At 43.7% G+C, this 23,112-nt stretch overlaps 5 protein-coding genes across 5 annotated transcripts in view; 3 read left to right on the top strand and 2 right to left on the bottom strand.

The window, feature by feature from the left end:
• LOC126556771 (uncharacterized) overlaps positions 1-23,112 on the bottom strand; it is a 364,167-nt gene that overhangs the window by 93,953 nt on the left and 247,102 nt on the right. The gene's annotated exons all lie outside the window — the stretch shown is intronic.
• LOC126557752 (lysyl oxidase homolog 2B-like) overlaps positions 1-23,112 on the bottom strand; it is a 249,133-nt gene that overhangs the window by 83,948 nt on the left and 142,073 nt on the right. The window lies entirely within an intron of this gene.
• The window catches only part of LOC126558142 (uncharacterized), a 459,948-nt gene that overhangs the window by 330,468 nt on the left and 106,368 nt on the right, over positions 1-23,112 (top strand). The window lies entirely within an intron of this gene.
• The window catches only part of LOC126558359 (lachesin-like), a 346,936-nt gene that overhangs the window by 257,673 nt on the left and 66,151 nt on the right, over positions 1-23,112 (top strand). The window lies entirely within an intron of this gene.
• Positions 1-23,112, top strand: part of LOC126556772 (uncharacterized) — a 51,459-nt gene that overhangs the window by 9,318 nt on the left and 19,029 nt on the right. The gene's annotated exons all lie outside the window — the stretch shown is intronic.

Raw genomic sequence — 23,112 nt, 5'->3', positions numbered from 1 at the left:
GAATCTCAAGAATCGAGAGAAGATCGTAAAAGGTAATATTTTGTGCATCAAGAACTCGCTTTGGTGTGCGGCTTTGTTGCATCAGTGGCAAGGGTTGCATTTATGGAGAGCGAATAAAAAGAGGTCCACCTCGTGTTCGTTCGTCTGCCATCGTTACTATCCATCACATGATCTTCCACGATCAAATGCTGTGATTGTGAATGTTTAGCGTTCCAATTAGCTCAATTGACAGCGTTTTAATAAAATGATACGAAGTTTTGAGCTTCTTCTTAAGCAAAATAAATAGATACATATGAAAATATTTGGTGACTATTCGTTGCAATGGTATTGGGGGTGGCTTGCAAAGTCTCTTCCCTAACATCCTGCCTCGTCGGAGGGCCTACGCATCCTAGCTGAGTAAAGTCTCGCAGGATGCCAGGACAGAAGGACAACCAGTCGCCCCTGACATGGAGAACAGACGGCTGCATCGGAACTCCTGTCGGAGATTGGATGCAGCCGTGTGTGGAGGACTGCAGCCCTAGACCGAGTTTCCTGGAAACTGATTGGAGACGTGCTCAATTCTGAGCAGGCCAAGAAGAAGATGCGGATGATGAAAATATTTTAACTCACAAATATCTTAAAATAGTAGCATTCTTAGGAAAATAGTAGCAGTAGCTCAAGAATTCTTATAATACAACACTATCATTTTATGCTGACAAGCGCATTGAAGCTCTTGTCTCAATTTTTGTCTTGAATTTCTTGAGAGTAAATCTAGTTTGCAAGAATTAACCGTAAAAACTATATTCTAAATTTAATCTTACACCAACCCGGAAACAATCCAGATGAACTAGAGATTAGAAACCTTATTTCGTGTTTACGGTAAGAGAATCTGTGTCATAATTTATTTTAAAAACCTATCCAAAATAATGATGCAGATAGAATACACAGACGAAACAGTTGGTTGGGTAGGAAGGCTCCTCAAATGCAACGCAACTGACCCAGAAACGGATCCGTGTAAAATTTCATTTCCAAACCTGTAGCTGATCGATACTTCGCGATTGAGTTTGCGTTCAGCGATGATCCAGAAATTCCCCAACCACTCAAACCCATCACCTTGCGCCCACATACAAATGAGGCCCCGAAAAGAAAAACCTCACCGTATACTTCGTGTTGTAAGTGCCTCGCTTGCATTGAAGCAGTAGGAGAGAGCCAAATTGGCAGTAAAAAAAAAAAAGGAAAACATACTAACCAAAGCAAAGTGTAAAAATATCTATCGCTAGGCTTTCTCTCCATTCATTTCCATGCGCTGGATTCTGCAGGTTGAACCAGGTCTAGTAGAGTGGATGGAGTCTTCGATACTGAAGAACGAGAAGAGCTTAAGAAGCGGGAAACTGCATGGTGGAGGTACGGTTAAGCCGGACGATCATTATCATCATCATAATCATCATCAGTGTGCGTCAATTACGCGAACCATCAGAGATTTATTGATCGTCTAGTTAATGGACGAAACATTCCCTTCTACCACCGCGGATCAGTGTATGAATGGAACCACTCGCTGACCTTCAGCTCAAGCTCCCGAAGGGTTAGGCGGGAAAAAAAACACCTTTCAAAGATCTCGGTTTTTTTCCTGTCTGGCAGGGCTTTCTTTGCGCGTGTGCAATAACCTTCAAATTACGTAAAGCGAATCGGGATGCTCCACTCGGCTCGAGATTAAGCTTCTTGGAAGGAATTGTGGGGTGTGTTCGGGGGCGTTCACCACCCTACGAGACAGCATTTCGGCTGCGGGGGACAGGTGAATTGCTTGCCTACGAACGTCACGTGTTTCGGATCTAGCAGTGCTCGATCGCATTCGACATCCGTGCTGTGTATCCAGCGATCTTTCAACAACCGTTAGACGATCGCAATCAGAAGCCAGATGCAATCGACCTCAGTAGTTGCGGTTGCGCAATTGGTGCAGGATGATGCACCCTTTAGCGGACGTTTATCCGTGCTGTGAATGTTGGATGTAACTATATGCGGCAATGTTGAAGATGTTCCAAATGACGCACTTGCGGTATCCGCCTAATGATGGTAAATTGGGGCAGCTAATTGATTTCTGACTGTGTCACGGTTTGTGCAACATGTGTGTCTTGCAAGAGTATGGAAAAAGACAGAATTTGTGTAGAGTATTTATAAATTATTCTTGGTGAGCAGGTTGAAGTCTTTGTTTTCCTATATCATCCTAGGAAATAGGAAAAACCGGGTTTGATTGCATTAAGAGTTTTTCTTATATTCTTGAATCTCTTTGAAATTGTTAGCCTCACACGGACAAAATCTGTTTTTTTTTTCTCTATATTTATCCTTTTTATATTTTTTCAGCATAACTTATGTCTGCTTCTAGATTTCTCTCATTTTGCTCATTAATTACTATAGTTAAATCGAATTTCTTTGTTTTCTTTATGGGTCACGGAAACGAATTACGTAGAGGTTTCTTTTTTAAGCATCCGGGGGGAGTTCCTCTATCTCTCACACAATCGTGTACATATATTCATCCGATCGACCGATAATTAATGTACAGAACTATCCCGTTTATTTCGATCGTCGTGCATAAAACCTGTACAAAGCATATGAGCGCTTCCCCAACATTTTCGCAAACTATTCCCGTGAGAAAACGCAACTCCCAATTTCATAAACCTTTCGCTTCGCGCAAAAAAAGAACACGCAAAAATATTAATTGGCTTGCAGCTACTTTCTTTGGCCCCCTGCCTTCGGTTCCTCGGTTCGGAATGTAAGGAGATGTGCACCGTTTTGTGGATGCGAGGGGGTAGATGCGTGGCGTGTGGGAGACCGAGGTGACCAAACATGCGCCAAAAGCCAAAAGTGTGTAATTAATCGCATCACAGCCGAACGATGTGTATGTGCGTGTGCGATTAAATCGAAAGTGTTAACGCCATTGCTAAAATCTTATGATCGCTATCGGGTCCGATGCCGGGAGGCCGAAAGTGTTGGGCCAAAGTCTTCGAAACGCGCTTGGTGGTTTCTTTCACTTTTGTGTAAAACAACCACCAGTTCCCCCAATCCTCCAACCCTCCAATCGCACTCCAATCAACGCAGCAGGCCGGCGTGAAATGGTGCGACCGGTGGACTAATGCAAACTAATCGATGAGGCAAGCGCGCCCGATCGCGTGGGGTAATTAAATGTTGCAGATTTTGGCAGCACAGCACACCACTGCATGACAATCGGCCCAAAACAATCGGTGCACAGGCAGCTGTTGCAGATAGAAGAAGAAGAAAAAATTGCCAAAAATGGCCAAAAAATTAAAGCGGAGCAGTACGAATCGTCCGATAGTCAATTGCGATCCATGATTTTGATCGAATTCCTTCTGCTTCTTTTTTTTTCGCCATCCGCTACTGCTGTACGATTATCAGATCCAGCGATGTTGCCACACGGCGCACAGTGAATGCATTTCGGAATGTATTGCAAGCTGGTCACCTCTTTCCATATCGTGATCGAATCATTAGCTAATGTGCTTGCTGTCATTTCGATTATTCGACATCAACAACATGCCATCTGGTTCCAAGGCTGGACCCTGTTGCGTGTTATCAACGATCCGATAGTAATCGAATCGAATCGTGGAGATTTCCTTTTTTGGTAATTTGTTGTCTTAGGAACTTGAAGCATTTATATGTACAATTTATGTATCGCATCAAGGCAATGATCGCAACGCTCGCCAACAAGTTATGAACTTTTTGTGAAGTCTTCATGCAATCGCCTTTTTGGTGCAAAAGGACGAGCCCTTTTCGCAGTGCACAGTGTGATGACCATAAACTTCATACCGTCCATCATCACCGACATTTTACGTTACAACTTACGAAGCACCGGAGCAAATTTTTACGAGCCACCGTCTGCCCTAGCTGCCGGCACACGTTTCCCGTGAGGTGTTGCAATAAAACATTTGCCTCCGGCCGATCATTGCCTCTTCGATGCAAGTCTGGTGCAAAAGTGCATCGTGCCAGGGTGTGGTTTGTTGTTTATGTGTTCCCGATACAGTAACGGCCATTAATCCCAACCATCCGCTAAGCGTATGTGCATATGGGTGAGACAGAGAACAAATGGATCGCCAGAATCGACAGTCAGAACTAGGCTTAACGAACAATCGAATGCAACGGTGAGTGGGATTGTCAATGTGATACGCCTGACTCGTTTCATTATTGATTCTTTTTTATTCATTTGAAAAAGAGCAGCATACTTTTGGGGGTGGTTTTTGTAATTGGGAAACTTTTAATACAAAGTCTTTCCAAGGCGCGAGTGTCTGATTGATTGCGACAAGAGCAAGAACATGTGAAGTAGTCATGTTTTCTATCGTCATCGAACGCGGAAATGTGCAACGTATACTTCAAGGAAGAAGCGTTGGTGTTAATTTAATCACCCAGAATAGAGGGGGCGAACGAAAACAACACTAAACGCAACTAGCTGCAAGTCGTTGGGTCATTAGCTGTGCCGACCCACAGAGCGTTAGAATGATCTTTATCACAGCGAACGAACGTGAGGTTATGGCGGCCTAGGAAGGCGTTGTGACGCGTGTAAGAATAAGCTCCACGCGTTTGGAGGTTGTGGAAAACAATCAACTTGACATAGGAGACGTTGGTGCTGTGTGGATACGAGCGGTGGGTCACCGCACATGCAACGCACGCCCCAAACCAATCGGTTACACTGAATTCAGCAACCGGGAAGTACGCTTCCATCAGGTCCAGAGGCACGTCACGTGCCATCGAGCACATGACACAATGAGTCGGTGTTTGCATTGTTTCGCCCGGCATCGTCTTCATCACCTTGATTACCTTCAAAATGTTTGGACGCGCGAATGTGTTTTGCTTTTCGTTTCTTTTTCATATTGATTAGCCCTCTGCACACGCACACTCGTCGGCGAGTACTCGTCGGTGGGTCATTGACGTTTGGGGCATTGGAGCTATTGAACGGTACGGTCCATTCTTGACGCTGCCCGCATTATTCACTGACCGGAAGCTGTTATAAGCGTTAAAATGCTCATTTCCTGGCCAACATCATGAACACCTTCCGCTTTTTTTGGAGCATTGGGAAACGGTTGCCTATTGCTGTTCGTGTTCTTGTCGTTAGAAGAGCAGGTCTGCAAGATGTCTTGTAAGGTGTGAGTTTTTTGATTATTTTTGTGTGATGCATTTTTGGGGTCTGATGATCGACTAACATAAGGCATAACTTAGGATAGAAATTTAGAAGCGGTAATGGGTAAAACTACATTTAATGTAACTTTTATAAGGATCATTACAGCCAGCAAAAACCGAGTAATAAGCTTATTTTCAATTCCAAAAAATATAATTCTTCAAATTCTACAACATCGCCTTATTTTCACCACCTAGAATTCATACATCAGAGCTCAGAATGTGTCCTAAAAGTGTGTCCTGCAATAAAAGTTTTTACTTTTAACGTTGTTTTCCACGACGGAAATTGACTTTTTGCATTATTATCCTTCCGCCACGTGATATAACAAATTAGTAGCGTTGCCAGTAGGGTTCAGACAGAACAGATTGTTTTCCCATTCGCCTCCTTCGGAAAGCACCAATCTCGTACTTTTTTCGTAAAGATAAAAACATAGCCACTTACTAGGAAGTCAATTTATTGCTCCTAGTCGTGCAGTTGAACCACAATGCACCGCGGAAGCCGTACAAGTTGGCACAAAACGGCCTGTTTAACTATGGACAGCGTCAACCGCACGAAAGTTCGCCGACGCTGAGTAATTGGGTTATGACAGCGCACCTGGTCGTGACTTTCGGTTCGACATGACATAGTTGTCGGTAGCGTGTGCTATCGAAATCAGTCTCACATTCTTGCGGAAGGATGGACGATCCCCAGATGTGGTGGTCCTGCAGTTGAAATGAGGACCTCGTCTTAGGATCGATATTGACTTTACGTACAAAGAAAACTGACGCTTTTTTGGTCGAAAATACTTGACTCGTCGGTGGAAAAAGAGTCGTTCATGATTGTCAACAGTTTGACAGCGAATAATTGGCGTTTGTCAGTCATCACGTCCAGCTGGTCCATTAGCAACGTATTTTTTTTTTTTGCTAACTGCTCAGGTGTTGTTTACTGCAAATATATCTCGCTTGAATGACCTTACCAGTTTCAAGTTGTTTACTTCAGAATATCTTGAGTGTGCTCTTTGATAACAATATTAGCAATTGTGGTTTCCCGCAACGGAAATCACCCTAAGTTAATTTTTATCTTTCGCTGTTTACAAACAACTTTGTTTTTGATGTCTCGGGATGCTTGGCAACCCACAAAAACTGCATTCAAACTGTGCATTCAATCAAAATGTTATGTCGCGGTCGAGTGGGTGTTTATTTGGTTTAAATCACATGGCAACACATTTCGGTTTTTCGTCCAATTTTCCATTCTGGGGCGGATGTTTCCATATTCCAACGCTGTGCGGTGTGATGCACCCCTGCACCATCTGTGCGATATTTTAAGGAATAGCGTCGCAAGCGTCAATGTCTCTGCAGCTGTAAAAGCAGAAAGATGTCTGTGATTCATCGCCGTTTCTTTGTTGCTTGGGATATTTGCCGCTGCCAAAACCATCTCGCAAGAAGATGGGTTTTGCCGCGTTCATAAACTAATTCCCTCACTTACACGTTTGTTACCATTAGCGCGCTCTGGGAGAGGGTGCAAAAAAAAAAAAACAAAAAACAAATACAAAAAATCGGCATAAACACAATCTGTGTTGCCGTTTGAAAAGCGTTGCTAACTCGGGTTTTCCTCATTTCTTTTGCAGGCAAGTGTTTCCCACACGAAACCGATTTGAAGTCGGTTTGACGATGGACCGCAGGATTGGCAAGTTTCCCAGAGCTCGTGACGGAACGGGAGAAAGAAGACGATACTGGTCTCCTCAATACGGCACCGGTCGATTGAAAGCGGTCATATTCATTAAAGTAGAGAGAGGAGCAAAAAAAAAAAAAACACACACACAAACTGATGAAGGAATGGACGGAAAATGCTTTTTCCATCTTTTACCTGCCCCTTAAATTATGGTAACCGCGCTCCGGAACAAGCGTGTGCCCAGTAATGCGGCCATCTTTAGTGGTGTCTTGCGCAATCGCTTATGATTTGGGAAAATTCCTTCACCTCGGTTAATCGCATCACGCTCACCGATGATGGAATAGAGAGACAGGCGACTTTGGATCCCTTTGCTTTAAAGCAGCTAACAAAATGGGTAACAGGGTAATGGTATGATGGTAAAAGCTTTCGGCGTTTTTTTTTTTTTTTTTTTTTTGGGAAAGGCTTAACTACTTCATTTGCTATATCATGGAGACATTACATAATTGACAGTCGCCGGTAGAACGCCTTTAAGTGAATAAATAGGAAGATAATGGCCATAATGGTGTTTTCCTTAGAATCTGCCAGCGATTATGAGCTACTGCGGAGAAAATAGAGGATAAAAGTAGGAAAAGTAAAGCTAAAACGATCGTCATGTGATGATGATCGATTCAAGAAGGAAGTAAGCGGTGAAAGCAGGAAACATATCGAAGTGCTTGGGCTTCATAATCAATAGATGCCCAGGAAAACTGACCAACCATCGACGACTCTTCACATGCATTTGTTTGCACGTTATGTCTACACGCTGTACTTGTTGCTGTTGCGCAGAAGGTCTGACATATGTGCGGCTTCGATGCGCCTCAACGAGTGATCAACGATGCGTTTGGTTCATGCGAGAGTGTGTGCGCGCGCGTGTGTAGGTAAGAGTGGGTTTACTACTTTGAACTATGGGGACAGCAGTAGTGTCCACCATGCGTTTGGTCATTTCGATTCTTTCAAACACCTTACACGACACCCTTTCAACCGGGTGGTCAAGTGGTGCACCATCTCGTGTGGCTTTGCTTCTTTCTTTCTGGTAGCGAAAAAAAGGAAAACTACATTGGTTAGAAAAAAAATGGGGTGGGAGAAACCGTGGGGATCGGTCCAAGAGACACGGACAACGCTCACTTGGGACAGTATTAGATGCGCTGTTGCTGGGTTTCATGATGGGCAGCCTATTTGCTGCTGTCGTAGCATTTCAGCATTTTCTTTGATTGCACAACCGATTCGATCGATGCCGAGACACTTGGATAGATTTTCTTGGTCACCCATTTCCTTCCACTTAAATCGGAGCTTAGCTCTCTCTCCCTTTCTATCTGTAATAGTGGTATTACGCACAAAGAACTTGTCATAGTAAAGTGATCCATGTTAGTTAATTCTAAAATGGGACGTCAAATTTATTGCCTTTATTGTGGTATTTTCTTTGAAGCAATCGCGTGCCGGGAACAAGCAATCACGCGCCATGGTTTTCTTTTTGGATTTCGAAAAGATGAAAGCGATTGATGGTGGTGCTTGTTGCAATTGTAGCTAAAGGGAAAACAGTACCTGCGTGTGCTGTGTCGTCTAATGCTTGCAAGGATTAATGACACTCGGGAGTGCACACGGTACTTTTAACTGGTGCATGAATGAATGAATGCAAAAAGGAACACAACAGTGGTAAAAAAAACCCCATCCTGACTGACAGTTGGAGTGTGTTCAAGAATTTAGCAATTAACACTCCTCTGTCGGCGGGTGGAACGTAGAACGTAGAACGCTCGGCCTGCAATGCCGGTGGGCGATCTCTCGTTCTTGGCTGGGTTGGGGAGAAGAATATTTTTGAAGATGTTAAAAGAGATATGACATGTCCGCTTGTTACGTGACTCGATGGTCCCGCCTGGTGCACCAGAGGCCTGGTGACTAACAGCATTTTGAAATTTATCCTGCACGCTTTCGCCGCTGAAATTAATGATAGAGTCATTTGAAAAATGTGACTTTCCTGTGATTTTTTATTGCGTTGGCTAGCAAACTTATCGTTGAAAATATAATTTCGAAAAATGCTTACATGCGATTTCGATATGAGATACTCTATGAGTTTAATACCAAACCGCATTTATTCAAGTGACAGTTGCTTGAACAATTGATATACTTGTGTCATTTCAAATTGCGGCTTAATCATATTTTTTCCACAGTATATTATCTTTAATCGAATGTCCAACGCTTGAGACCATCACATAAAACTTACTTTTCCCAACGCTCAAGTCAACGCTTGAAGTCAATCACACCCTCGGGGCGAACCATCGCCTTTGGGCTCAGATAATCGACCAATCGGCGTTTGAGTATCACATCATGTGAAGCAATAAAAAGCTTAGTGTTCAAAAAGGCGCACTCATCCGATGACCGGCACGTAATCTGCCACATCGCACGAGGAATCAAAGGTTCCAGCCCGATTAGCAACCTTTCTATCTGATCCGGCGGAGAAACTTATGTAGTGTGCACCAGTGTCACTCACATAATATACTTTTTTTATTAGTCTTCAACTATCAAACCATCGGAATGAAGGGCGTTTTTTCGAATGGAATTGCCACTTCAAATTATCTTTTATAAGAAATCTTCTTATCTGGCAGCTTCGTGCCACCCATCATGTAACTGTCGGCGCTCATCACTGGGAGCGAATCTTTGTTGTGGAAGATGAGGTTTTTTACACTCGATAAGTAAAACATATTGGAACCATGTTGTATTGGGTACAAGTGTAAGCATGCAATGTTGCATTTTCTATTAAAAAAAAAAAAAACGATCACGCGATGTGTTTGTATGATCAGTTGTATCATCACTTTAGGCTATGATTGGCGAATTTTTCAATCAGGGTTTTGAAGGAGGTTTTATACAAATTTTAGAGTGTACTCTGCAAAGGATGAATGCCATCTAAAACTGCTTTATAATCAGAATAATCGGCGGTCAAATTGGTGTGGTTCAGTGGTCGAATGCGGCTCCAGTCTTCATAAGACAGAGCAAGGAACCTTGCGGGTTGTTGAGCGAAGAAGTTCAAAAATTACAATTATTTATAAATTTCTGCGAAAATAAGTGTCCTAATCATCCAAGAAAATATCAGGACAAAGGGTCTGCTGTTCAAAATTAATTACTTTAGGTGATTTTATTTAAAAGGATGCTTCTTTCCCATTATTTTGCTTAGTGTTTTTGGTTCACTCATGATTGTAATCGGTCGTAAGCCTAAACAACAATCTAATGCACTAGTTTTTATTTATTTCATATTTTTATTCAAACAAATTCCCACCAAAGAAATGTGGATCGAAAGAGAGGAAAGCTTGAAGACGTGGGGCCAAAAGCGAAACGCTTTTCGATGCGCGCACCCGGTTAACGATTGTCATAATAAGTTTTGCGGTTTGCAGTGTGTTACGTATTACGCTCGAGCTGAGCGATTGACCGGGAAGAGGTGGTTTTCCCAGTTGTGGTTGGTTCGTTAGTTAGTTTTGTTTGTTTGTTGATTTGCCGGTGTCAATGAGACGCGTCGAGCGAGTTAGTTTGTTTTTCTTTCTCTCCCTCAAAGTCTCAGTTGCTTTAGGACAGCTTCCATGCGCATTTTCCTATGCCACACACGCATAACCGAGAAGAGAAAGGTTTCCGTTTAGAGGCATTTGGTTGTGCACCAGTTAGTGTTCGACTTTGATCAATTGCTTCATTTGCCGAAAAACAAAAATCAAAACAAAAAGCGCAACCACGAAAAAGGGTCTAAACCGCCGTAGGAGTTCGAGGTGGGCGGTTTGTTACAGCAGCGGAAAATCAACGTGCGTGCACTTAAAAGGGTGAAAAGCTAAGGTGGTGATGTTTATGTAATCTGATTAGGTGTTACACTAATTAGTGTTTTACATTTTAACATTTAAGAGTTGAAGCAAACATTGTTACATGTATCTAATTACCGTGCGGTTCCTACTAGTAAGATCAGCTGCATTATGTATTTGGTTTATCAAAAAGATCGTGTTAATTGAATTTCTTCTTAGACAACAGCCTGTGCGCGGTAGCGATTTGAGGAAGTTGACACGATTCTGTCCCGCGTTTAATTGAGTTGTCGCGAGTCCATCGCTTAGGCAATACGTGCATCGTTCGGTGGTCGGACAATCCTCAAAACTGGGTCACAGTTGTGTTGTCGTCCACTGCGTGTATCGTCTGCCGGTGGTAAATATTTGCCACCCGGCACGGCAATGCACTTTAATGGGTGTTTACTTTTCCAACGCGTAAGGTAGTATGGACGTGTACCATAAATTGAAGTGCGGGTTGCAAAGGAGCATATAGTATTGATTTTGTGACTCTCAAATTGGCTACAATGGTCACTTTTCGAGACGCGTTTGCGGAATTGTTTGTTTGTTTACGTTTACCGTGCTGTAGATTAATTAGGCGGCCGGTGGAATTCATGTCATGTTTTTATGTGTACTGTTTAGAGTTTTATGCTTGTTCTGTTTGCAAGATTATTTTTATTTTTTGCAATGACAATGTTTAGATTTTATTGCTTTATTAAACACACTTCAGAAATCACTTGACACTGAACATTGCTTAACGGCTTAAGGTAATAAAAATATGACATATCCCTTTGCATGTTTGTTTAATTTTTAAGTACACTTTTCTTCGCTGACGAACCTTGGTTTTGCGTCTTAAATTCAAGCTACCAGTGGTTTCCCTAAGCACAATATGTCTGTTTTGCTTTTCCCTTTTCTTTACTTGCTTTTTAATTACACGTGTTGAAGGTACACCTAATGGTACTTGATCGTAGCGCGCAACGTGTTCGCGAGCTCCCGTTAGTCTCGAACCTATTGGCAGAGGCATCATCCATAGCATCTATCATCCGGTGTCGAGTGCCCCATCGACATCGACCGGGTGAGTAGAACCGTAGGGAACCGTTTCCGAAGGGGGCAATCAAATATTCGCACAGTCGCAAAGTTTGTGCTTGCCGGCAGACCTGTAACCTCTGGAGCGCGCTGGTTCGATTCAGAAAGTGCATCACCTCATAACCATCGCTCCAGTTTCGTTTTCTCTCTCCCTCCCGAGTGCGCCGAAATACACCGTTCGTTGGCTTTGCTTTCGTTCGATGCGGCGCGATTTACGCGAAGGTTGTTGCGAATTATTGCCGCCGTCTAGGAGAACTGCTGAACCTGCGGGTGTGTGGTGAAGACCACACAAGTGTACCCTCGAACAAGCGAGCTTTCGGTCTGCCGGTGTGTGAGTGTGCGTGTTTTTGCGATGCTCCACATATTTTTCCGGCAACTGGATTTTCCGACGGTAACCGAGTAACCGATCATAATGTCTCTTTTGCTCACCAAGGTAGCGTCTCGCTGTTTCGCACTCGAGTGCTGACCGAGTAACGGTCCTTTGCCAATTTTCCGGAATGCTAGAGTGATTGCTCCCGTGCTGTGTAGTGACGCTGCGAGAGATGCACGAGCGATACGTTACATGGACAAGAGTGGCTTAAAAAACAAGCCAATTTGTCGTAGCCAGGGAAGTTATCCGGCTGTAAAGCGTAGTTGAGATGAAGGTAGCAAAAGCACCCTTCTAGGGGGACTTGACGTACTCCAGCATAAAACCCATTGAAAGCGTTGTTGTATATGGCGATAGAAGGCCACCAAAACTCATTTGGATGATGTGTTTCAGTGTTTTTTTATATTTTTTTTTGGTGGCGTAGCGACTTCTATGCTCCATTTTGGAAACGTATTCGGCGACTTGGTGATGGATTACAAACGCACCAAGAAAAACAATACCAATGGGTCGATATGGTTACAGTTCTATGGTCACCACCAGTATGTTTCGGTGCTTTCATTTTCGTTCACTTCCAGCAAGCTTCCATTAACGACGATAGCAAAAATGGTTCTGTTTTTCTCTATTGCTCACATGACGGATGAGGACACATTGTGACAATCACGCTGACTCACGGGTACGCACGCTCGTATCACAACGGGGCCACCCTCTCAGGGCCACCATGTTAATGTGTCGCCCGGAGGGGCTGCTCTAATGAAATAATGCTCATTCATGCGCGACCATCCCTGAGCCACCGAATATGGCGCAGAAATTCAAAGGCAAGCATCGTTCTCCACCTCACTGTGCACTGTTATGCGAAATCAGGGGGGGGGGGGGGGGGGGGGGGGGGGGGGGGGCGAAAACCGTCGGAAACCTGGACCGGAGATGCAATCGTTTACTGTCAATTGAATCGACATTAACCGGTGGCGTACCCCCTACCCTCTTCCCGGCGGCATATGGGCGTAAATTGAGCGTGGGAATCGGAATTCGTCAGTAGCCGTCGCCGCAGTCAGCGTCGGTAGTTTCAAGTGTAACTTTCGTAACGCTCGCATACGGCATGCAAACCACTTTGGATTGGCAAAACGAAAGGCACAGGGAAAGGAAGCAAAACATGAAGTTATTCCGTCAAGGTTACGGGCGGGATGTGTTCGAATTCTTTGCGACTATTTTCGAAACCGTGGCAACTAGTCGCTTGTTCGGATGCTGCATTCTTGCTGTTACTAGCCCGAAAGAATTCACGCTAGGAAGTAGTGCTACTGTGTGGCCTAAGGTGCGATTTTTTTTTTGTGGACAAATAGCATACGCATAGATGTCTTCGTCTGGATAACGATTATGAAATTGAAAATGATGAAATTCCACAGTCACATCGTCGCTCATGCGTGTACTGACAAACTTACCGGCGAGGGCGAAAGGGCCCGGTAACTGTTACTACTGCACATAGAAACCTCCCTAAGGCTTTGAAGCAGAGGGTTGGAAAGCTCGGCTAGTCTGTTGAGAGCTCTCTTTCTTTTTTTTCCTCCAACATTTTTTTGCACCCTATCAACAGGCACAGTATCATGTTGCTTCTTGGGAGGCTCAATGCCGTAAGGGAACTACCGAGGAACCAGTTTCTCACCCACTCTCCCCCGGAGAAGGGGTAATGTCACCGCCACCGCCCATTTATACGCCACCGTGATCTAGGCCTTGGTTGTTTTGGTGATCGGGGCACAACCGATACTGCGGTTGTCGGTGCATGTGACATCATTTTGCCTTGGCGGGATGCAAAATTACTTCACCGTGGCATCGCTACGCAGGAATGTCATTTGGGACTGACGGGGAGGGGAATGTTAATTTGCGTCTGATTTGCGTCGTGCGGGTCGATGCGTGGTGCTTGAGAAAATTGAAGGGAACGCAGCAGCATTGGTTCCAATCTGAGCTCGGCGACTGTATTGGAGGGTTTGGTGGTGTGATTATTGGTATCAATTGGTAATTTGGTGCTTGCAGTGGTATGATGAAAACCTGGGGCCCAGAAAGTAAAATCGATTTCAGATGGAAATGGAACGTATCGAAATCGGGCGCGCATTAATTTGCTAACCAACAATTTTGATTCTTTCATTTCTTAGAAATAACTGTTAAATTATGAAAAAATAAAGTGCGTTATCCCAATCCAACGATCCATCGAGCGTAATCAATTTCTTTTCCACAAAATAGATCGTCTACCACTTTTTCTTTTTGGGCTAGTTTAAAGTGGTAACTTAGTTTACTTATTATGGGGTTTCTTATGTACGGTAAACATAACCTAAGAATTTTGTCAACATAATTTTCTTGTTGTTGTCTTTAACGCGATCGTGCCATTAGGAAAGCGATGCTGGAAATAAATTATTTGTGCCATGTTGTTAGCTTAATAACATCCCATAAAGCGACCACTCCTAAAAACGCTCGACAACAGTCATTCATTGAGGAACTTTGGCAACGAATATAGAGGCTAGTTGATTGAGTATTATGCATCGGATGTGGGGATTAGTGCTTGTACGAATCGTTTTTCGTTTTGATTCAAGATCTCAACGCGACAGGCTCATGGAAAATGTTTATCTCTGTGTGAATCAAAACATAACAATGTATTGCCTTGAAGTTTCCAAACAAATTCTGCTGTCCCTGGGTAGGTTTTAGAGGTAAAAAAAAGAAGAACACTGTGACGAGCGTGAAAGATGCGTTTGGGATTGCGTTGATGCGTTGAGCGTAGATGCTACGGGTGCACTACGTTGGAGCTGCCGAGTCTAAAAATAGCATTACCAAAGGCTTTCGGTAGTGATCCGCGACCGGTAAAGAGGTTGTCCGTGAAACGCACGCGTGCAATGATGATGACATGCGCAGCGGATCCTGACTGAGCCACATTTGGGGATTGTATGCTGTGTGTGTGCATACAACGGCAAGGCTAAATTACCGTGACATAAAGCGTGAGCCGAGATGAGCGGAAAATCAGATTAACTAAGCCAACATCCTGGCAACACTGCCGGCTTTATGGGCCGAAGATAGTCTGGAATGCTACGGTATAGAGATGTCAGAGCTGTGGCTGAACAAAAAATGAAATCGCCAACCTGAAGCAAATGTTGGCTCCGCGATGTGTCCTACATGCGATGCTATTTATGCCACGGGTAGGCGGCTTTTCTACACACCGGTGTGTTTATTTACGCTTTTACAGTCACTGAATGCAGCCGAGAGCGTTTGGGTTTTGTTGTGCTTGTTTAACTTGAAGTCTTCATCATCTGGTGGGTAGCGTCGTTGCATCGGTATAGGCAGACGCACGTAAACGTGAGGGAAAAATAAATCGTCGCACCGTCGCGAAGATGGATGGATGGAAAAGATGATGTTTTGTGTACTTGTTTAGGGAACGTTAAGTACTTAACGGTATGGAAGTGGTTGTGTTAAAAACGTTGTTTTTTTTTCATCTTTGTCCTAGAAAGGCTGTTCGTTTAATGGCTGTTAGCATTTTAAGGATGGTATTTTGTTTTTGGTTTGTTTCGCAATTTATGAGTATTCATCAGTGAAGAAAATATTACAAAACTTTAAAAAAAATTTTGTTGGCTTGTTTTGCTTTAATGGCCTATGTTAGTATTTTGTTAAATATTGATTAATACTTCATTGGAAGAACGGTGATGATCAATGTGATAAATTATTGACTTTTTGAAATATCACATTGCATAATTCAGTTTAAACAATGAATAAAATCAGTTTCAAACTTAAAATTATGACTTATACTAAGCCCTCAAACTGAGCCAACTGAAAGCACCGTTGAAAGCAGAAAAAATTATAAATTCAAAAGAAATTTTTGAATACGAAATAATATCAACAAAAAGGGTTTCATAATTAAAGAGAAAGAAAACTACGTGCGACTCGTATCGCGTGCTGCTGCGCCCGAACTGATTGCGTTACATTTTCACCGTAAAACTAGAGCAAACTGAAAAGGGACACTATGCCGTGGTCAAACCACAAGAGACTGACCGAAACCGTATCATCAATATCATCCCCATTCATGTCCCCAAATCGTAAAAGCAAAACAAAAAACTTACGCTCATGCAAACAAACACAATCTGTGGCAGACGGCCCGAAAGGCCGTGCCCTAGCGTGACCGGAAAGGGATGGCCATCCTGGCGTGAAAAATAAAACTCGCCCCGGCGTGCTCCCGTTGCATAAACTTACGCAATCGTGTCCGCCTGACTCAAGGCACCACGATTACGGGTACGATTGGCTTGTCCACATTCTTGCCACATTCCCGCAACCATCCGGTGTTGCATGTGGGACGTGATCAATCACCATCCCGCCCCGGTGCGTAGAGAAAGCATCATGTGCTGGTGTTTTTCTTTCCTTTATACTCAAACTCCTCCATGGCGCGTCCGGCCAGTGCCAAGAAGCCAGTGCCGGGCCGGGAAAGCGAATGAGAATGAGAAGGAAAAATGCAACACATCCATCGACACACTGACCCACTGGTGCTGCTACTGGTGCTCACTTATTCGGTTCTCGGCTTCACTTGCTCGCTCTCTCGCCTTAATCTCTCGCCTTAAGCCGGTTATGGATTTCTTCCAAAACAGCTTCGGGACTTTCCTATGATTTGCCGAGTGGATTTTTACGAGCGTTCAAGAAAAACATAAATTTTCCTTCGCGTTCCCCGAAAACGAGGCGTGCGGAAGCATGGATAAAAATATACAGCACCAGCCAAAGCTGCTGACGGGAAAACACGGCGAAAATAAAAAGAAAACTAAGCCTCATCCAACTGGAACGAAATGAGCAGAGGGAAGATGGTTAAAATAAACGACATGCATATATTTTCACCAGCCCAGGGCCAGGCCTTTCGGTTGGGTTGGCTGGAACTGGCGGAGAGACCACAGACACTTTGGCACAGTAAAAGTGTAACGAATCTGCACAAATTCCAACGAGAGCTCCCACGCTTTTGGCTTTCGGGACATAAAAAAGGTAACAGCAAAGGTTATGATGAGAAAAAAATGCACAAGTTGAACCTCACTAATCGATGTAAAAAATCGAGAATGAGTGTGAAACAGCTGCGATGTGGTTGAGCGTTTTGTTGCTAAGGTTAAAGTTCTAGAGTAGTGACAGCACAAGTGTCTCACAAAGACGGCTAGTCGGGTTTTAGTTAAACAAAGCAAAACCGCAAAACCGTCGCTTTCGATCGGAAGCGTCTACAGCAAGATAGCCAAGAATTGACGAGAATTGAATCGATTCTCTCGCCGCGATTACATCATTACATCATTAGCAGGTTTTTTCGATTGACGTTTGTTGGAGGAACAACTTTTTTTTGCGTGAGTGTTATAAAGACGCCACATCGCGCCCCACAAGCGCATCCGTTCGACGGTTTATACGTTACGCCCTTGAAGGTAATGCGGGACGGCGCCAGGCGGATTCGGCCGATTAAACGTACCCTCCTGTCTGTGTAGCCTGTCTAACCCATCCGGCTGCTCACAGCCGCGACAATTGCTACTAATCTGAACGCGTCACTTGTTGCGGGGCGTCCGACTAGTGCGGATAGACACTAGCCGGTGGTGGTCAACGAACGCATACCGTCGTGCGTTGGTGCGCGTCTTCGTTACGCACGAAGACGATGCAATGGGCGTGAGCATGCTACTCATGACCCCAATATTGGGGTGCAAATGCAAGAGTTGCAATTTTGTTCGAGGTCGACTCAAAGCTATCGATTACTTGGAGTTGCCGTTATTATGTTGTGTTGGTAGAATGGTTAGTTTTACAGGGTTTGCGAGATAAATTAGAAAAGGGTCGAGTAAAATATCTGGACTCTTGTGTGACATAAAATATATATTTATTCATGCAAGGTGGTGATAAAGGATTGCAGATTCCGCTTCAATTTTAGGCATTTTAATTACATTTCCAAAGTTAGAATCTAGAGAAATGGTATAAAAATTGCTAGATCATCACGAAAATCCTGTTATTCCCTTTTTTGCCGTCTTTGGAGTTGATAAAACAGTTTTTAAGATTAAATTATTTAAGTAGCGCTTTGCTTAAAAGCCTGACTAACAATTTTTTTTTTTGTAATAATTTCGCAAGAGCGATCCTATCAATCATAGAAGTGTGATGCAGCAGTTTTATCCTAAAACCTCGCTACATTTATTGCAACATACATATCGATTGTTAACATCAATATCAAGAAATGTTTCAAAACTTTATGACTTGATTTCTTGCTTGCTGTTAATGACTATCTCCATCTCAACCGTAACCATTAACACCGAGATAGAAGATACAAATTATAGATGCATTAAAACTGTTTAAATTAACAAAGTTCATGCCAATTGTGGTTTCGTAAGCTGCAAGGGTGTTCCACAATCGATACGCAAACGTTCGTATCACATTCACAACACGGCAAGTGATTAGGAAGAAATCACTGCGCATTTTTTTTTCCCAAGATCGATGTTTATAGGTCTAACCCCCATAAAAATCGATGTTGAAACAATAGACTGTTTTGCGTGGTGCATCGTAGAGGTTGTTTTTTGTTGTTGTTACACACTTCGACTACGTCCTGCTCCATCCATCATTTCGTAAGCAATCGAATTAATTAGTGTGTGGGGAACGTCTAAAGGGAATTATGAATGGAAATGATCGAACGGCACATCATCGTATGGGGGGGAAAGCGATGTGGCAAACAAGTTATGATTAAGTGATTTAAGCTCTAGCCTACCCTGTGGCTTAGTTTTTCCTACCCGATCGACACCATCATCGCTATTGCGGCATCACATCTCAACAATCAACGGTTCAAAATTAACCCGTGGCTGGAATAATGCTTGTGCAGTCCGATGTTGAGTGCTCAGCAACCTTCCCGACATCGACAAGTGCAGTGTTCATGTCCGACACGTGGCACTTGGCGCAAGATTTAAGTTCAAGCGAAGAAAAAAAAAACAAATTTCAAAATGTAAAATTTCCTTCATTAAATTAACCTATTTGCTTTCCGCTGCTGCTCAAAATTCGATTGTTTCCTTTTCCTTCCTTTCTCGCGTAACATGCAAAATCGTCAACTTTTCCTGAGGTGGTCTGGTGTTCACGACGATCACCTGAAGCACGACGCCCATTATGCGACCAATTAGCGATCCACTTTAGTCTCCCCGCACGCCCGTGCGTTCACTTTCAATTTTCGCGAATCGCGTTTTCGGCGTGTTGTCGCATCCTTTTTCTGCTGGCGGAAGGAAATGTTCAAACAATCCGACCCCTGATGGATTTTTTTTAAACCAGTTTCAGGCTAAATGGGGTGTACCGAGCGAACAGGAAACCTCACTCAACGGGGCGATCAACATTTGGGTACGCGGTGTTAGGTTCGCGAAAACTTCGCGCTAACCCAAAAGTGACATAAGCCGCGCTTGGTTGCGCCCACCGGGTGGCGCACGTTCACCGGAATGACTCGCCGTGGCAGGATGTTTGGTACTTTCTCTGCTGATCTATCACAAAGAAGAAAATTGAGGTGTTTTTTTTTTAACTGTAAAATAAGAGGAAAGCGACAAAACTTGGAAAGAGTAAAATAAAATAGCAAAATAAGATGGAAGGAACAATGTCACATTGGTGGCACGTAAAAATCGAAAGTGCCAACTGGAGTAGCATCATAATCAATCGATGTTGGGTGTTTTTCGGGTTGCATATTTTATCAAGTGGAATAATAAGCAAAAGTCTCCTTTCGTTTGTTTGTACAGTCTTCATACATTTCCTCCTATTTTGTTGCAAAATAGATAAATAGATTTAATCACGATTTGTACAGCCAGAAACGCACTGCGAATTGATGTTGTGTAACGTAGTGGCTTTTTTTTTTGGGAAAGCGTTACTATTGTTACATTTCCTTTGTAAAAGCAAGCCTTTTTTCTCCATGTAACAGTAAAGGTTTAAATAAAGCGGGAGCGCGATCTGGTGCCTTCGTCGCTTAAATTTGATTTATTTTGTTTTAACTATTATTAATCGAATTTCATGCGCTGGGAACCTGGACTATCGCTCCGTCGCCATAGAAGGGGCACAGAGACAATACGGAGTGAAAGAGGTGATGGTACCTTGCGTGTCGCAGAATTAATCGCTGCTTTACTCACCGTCCCTATCGCGTTGGAAGCGGAAGTCGATTAGCGCTACACAGGGTCGGAAATTGGGATTGAAAATGGTTCCCGTGCACCTTACAGACCACGCGAAACACTGGCCCCTGGTACGCGCTGGGCGCTCCATGCCATGCCCTTCATCGGCACGCCACCGTAGTGTAGTAACGTTGGACAGGGCGTTAGTGTGCGTATCATCTTCGCAACCCGGGAACGGGCTAGTTTGATTGATTGGTCGGTAGACCGGATCGTTTTCGCTTCCGGTTTTCGGTAACTGTCATCGATGCTGTCGAAGCTTTTTTTTCCGATTCACTTTTACCAGATCGCGAAGCTTCTTTCCGTTGGAAATGTGCGGAAATTGTTGTTTACCGGTGGTTGGTTGATGGAAAATGCCCATCTTCTTGGCCCCTCGAGGTGTCGAACGTGTAAGAGAGGATGTCGTTAGTAATGTTGTGTAAACGATCACAGCCATTAGTGTATAAATTAGGTTAGGATTCTGGTTTAATTATAGATATTTGCTGTGTGCATTGCGATAACGATAGTAATTGCCTTTCAAGAGCGCTCATACAAGAACACCTTCCACGTGCACTTCCAGCGAACATAGTGGCAACGAAGCACCGTACCGTTGAAGAGCCGCTTAACAAACGCTTAGGATCAATTTATAATTAAATTATTGGCTTAATGTTGTGCCATACATTTAAATGAAATGGATTCATATGTAAATCGGTAGATTAAAATCATAGAAAAGGCGCGCTACGACTGCAACCATGCGCATCAGGCTGCGGCTAGGGTCATGAACCTCCGAATAATTTTTCCCCAACCATTTCATCGGAGCTGGGAGGCTTAATTTTCCTTTCTAGGCAACCGTGAACGTGTGCACACGAGATTCACGGCCACTGGCCAACTCTCGCCCAATTTGATCGAGACAATCAACCAGGCCGTGAAGTGATGTGCAGCAGAAAAAAACAATTCGTGAGAGAGTGGAGAGATGTTATCGGAAAAATAATCTCCCGCCACTTCACACCTTCCCCCCTCGGAATCTAAAAACCCACCGAGAAATGCCTTCCTTCGCGTTATTTTCATCAGTTGGCGTGGCGCATAAATTATGCACCACCCAAAAGCTTTCTTTTTAAATGACTGCCCCTCCCCCCCGAACGTACATCTACCCGCGCTTACTCGGTCGGTGAGGAAGCCCACCGAGAGCAGAGACCTGTCATGATCAAGATCGGACCGGTGACCATTTACCGAAACCGAATGCGTGAAATACAACGACGCCGTAGTGCTGGCGATCGGTCGCATAGCGGGTGGAAAAATCTGTTTCTAAACGTTCGCAAAGTTGCTCTCACTCGGCATGACTGGGTAATTATTTATGTGACAGGTTGGCAAAGATTAATTCACAATATGCTCGCGCCATCGCGCTGGATGATGTCGCACATTCGCGAATCGCCACCGTTGCTCACACATTAACGAGCACCATTTAAATTCACGCTTCTACGGGGTGGCCAAATTATAGGAGCCGTTAAGATAAGAGACGTGAAGGTTTGGGGGGGAATCGCCCACACTTTGCCGCTCTTGTAAGCGAGCCAATTAGTGCAAGACTCACCTTGATCGTTCAACTTCACGAGCTTTATCGTGGGCAGCTTCCAGAAGTCAGCAACGGGAGGGAATTTATGGTTGCACTTTCTTATCATCTCGTCGAGGGTTGGCCGCACGTGCTCAGCAATAGAGGGTAAAAGATACGTGCGGCTGTGTTTGTGATCCGAGATGGCAGGCGTGACACGTTGGCTGGGCGGCCACATGCTCCACACTTGCCACCTGAGCAGCTTATCGAGTGGGCCGCATCATCAAAGGCTGACCGTGCTGTGCTGCTCGAGAGCTGCTCGCGATGAGCACAGATTGGATGACTTTCTCTACATGACCACCGGTCGCTTCGAAACGACCACCAACAGTTGTAACGTGTTGGTTTCGGTTCATCCTTACGGTGGTGATCAATTAGTTTTTTTCTCTTTTTCCCCACGACTGTTGTGTTGTTGATCGGTTTGTTACAGATCTGCATGTGTAATGCATAAAACTCGCGACAACGGTCGTTTGAGAGGCTTCGGTTTGTTGCAGAGTGTCGAATTTATTTACCAACTATTGACGTTGGTTAAGTCCTACGAATTTGCGTCGTAAACACTGAAAATATTTATGATAGGTCGTTAGCACTTGAAAAACGAATATTTAATTTTTATTAAGGACTGCTTTTTCCTACCTTTGAAGAAGACAATGGGGGTAAATTCAATTGTCATTGCTCTAATGAGTTTGTAATTAAGCTGCGCACACGGTGTCTGCGCATGTTTGACTTGCCTGCAATGCCGTCAGAAATCGATATAAAGCGATCGTTGCCTCTCTATGGCTAAGTGATTGGTGTCTGAGCACATCTTTGCGCATGAAAGAGGCCTGCTCTCAATGCCACAGCGTTTTGTTGACAGATTTATCTTACCGTTGAAAACGCTACACATGCTTACGTGGGACCCATTTTCTTGCCTATCTTTACAATCGAGGCGGCGAACTCATATCTTAAAGTATGTGCGCTCTTTGACATTTTTTTCTATCTTTGGTAGATGAAGGTTTGTAGGGAAAATGCTAGAACGTTCTTCGTATCAGTTTTCATTGCAGATTGCCAATAAAATAAATCGAAACCGATTGCTGGTCCACTTGAGTTGGATAAGATAAGAAATGGAAATAAATTCCTACAGATAAGTAGAGCACTTCTAACAGCGTAGGTGCTGTTGGGAGTCAAAGAAAGGTTTAGAAAGAAGGGTTTAGTTCGCTAGTTCTATTTCAAAACGATTTTAAGAGCTTATCATATTCTAAATTGTTAACCTTTTTACCTTTACCTGCCAGCATATCCAGTAAAAACCTTTACCTGCAAGTATTCTT

This window comes from Anopheles maculipalpis, chromosome 2RL (genome assembly GCF_943734695.1).
Source record: "Anopheles maculipalpis chromosome 2RL, idAnoMacuDA_375_x, whole genome shotgun sequence".
NCBI lineage: Eukaryota > Metazoa > Arthropoda > Insecta > Diptera > Culicidae > Anopheles > Anopheles maculipalpis.
The sequence above is the reverse complement of the archived record's forward strand: the minus strand, read 5'-3'. Positions and strand labels throughout refer to the sequence as shown.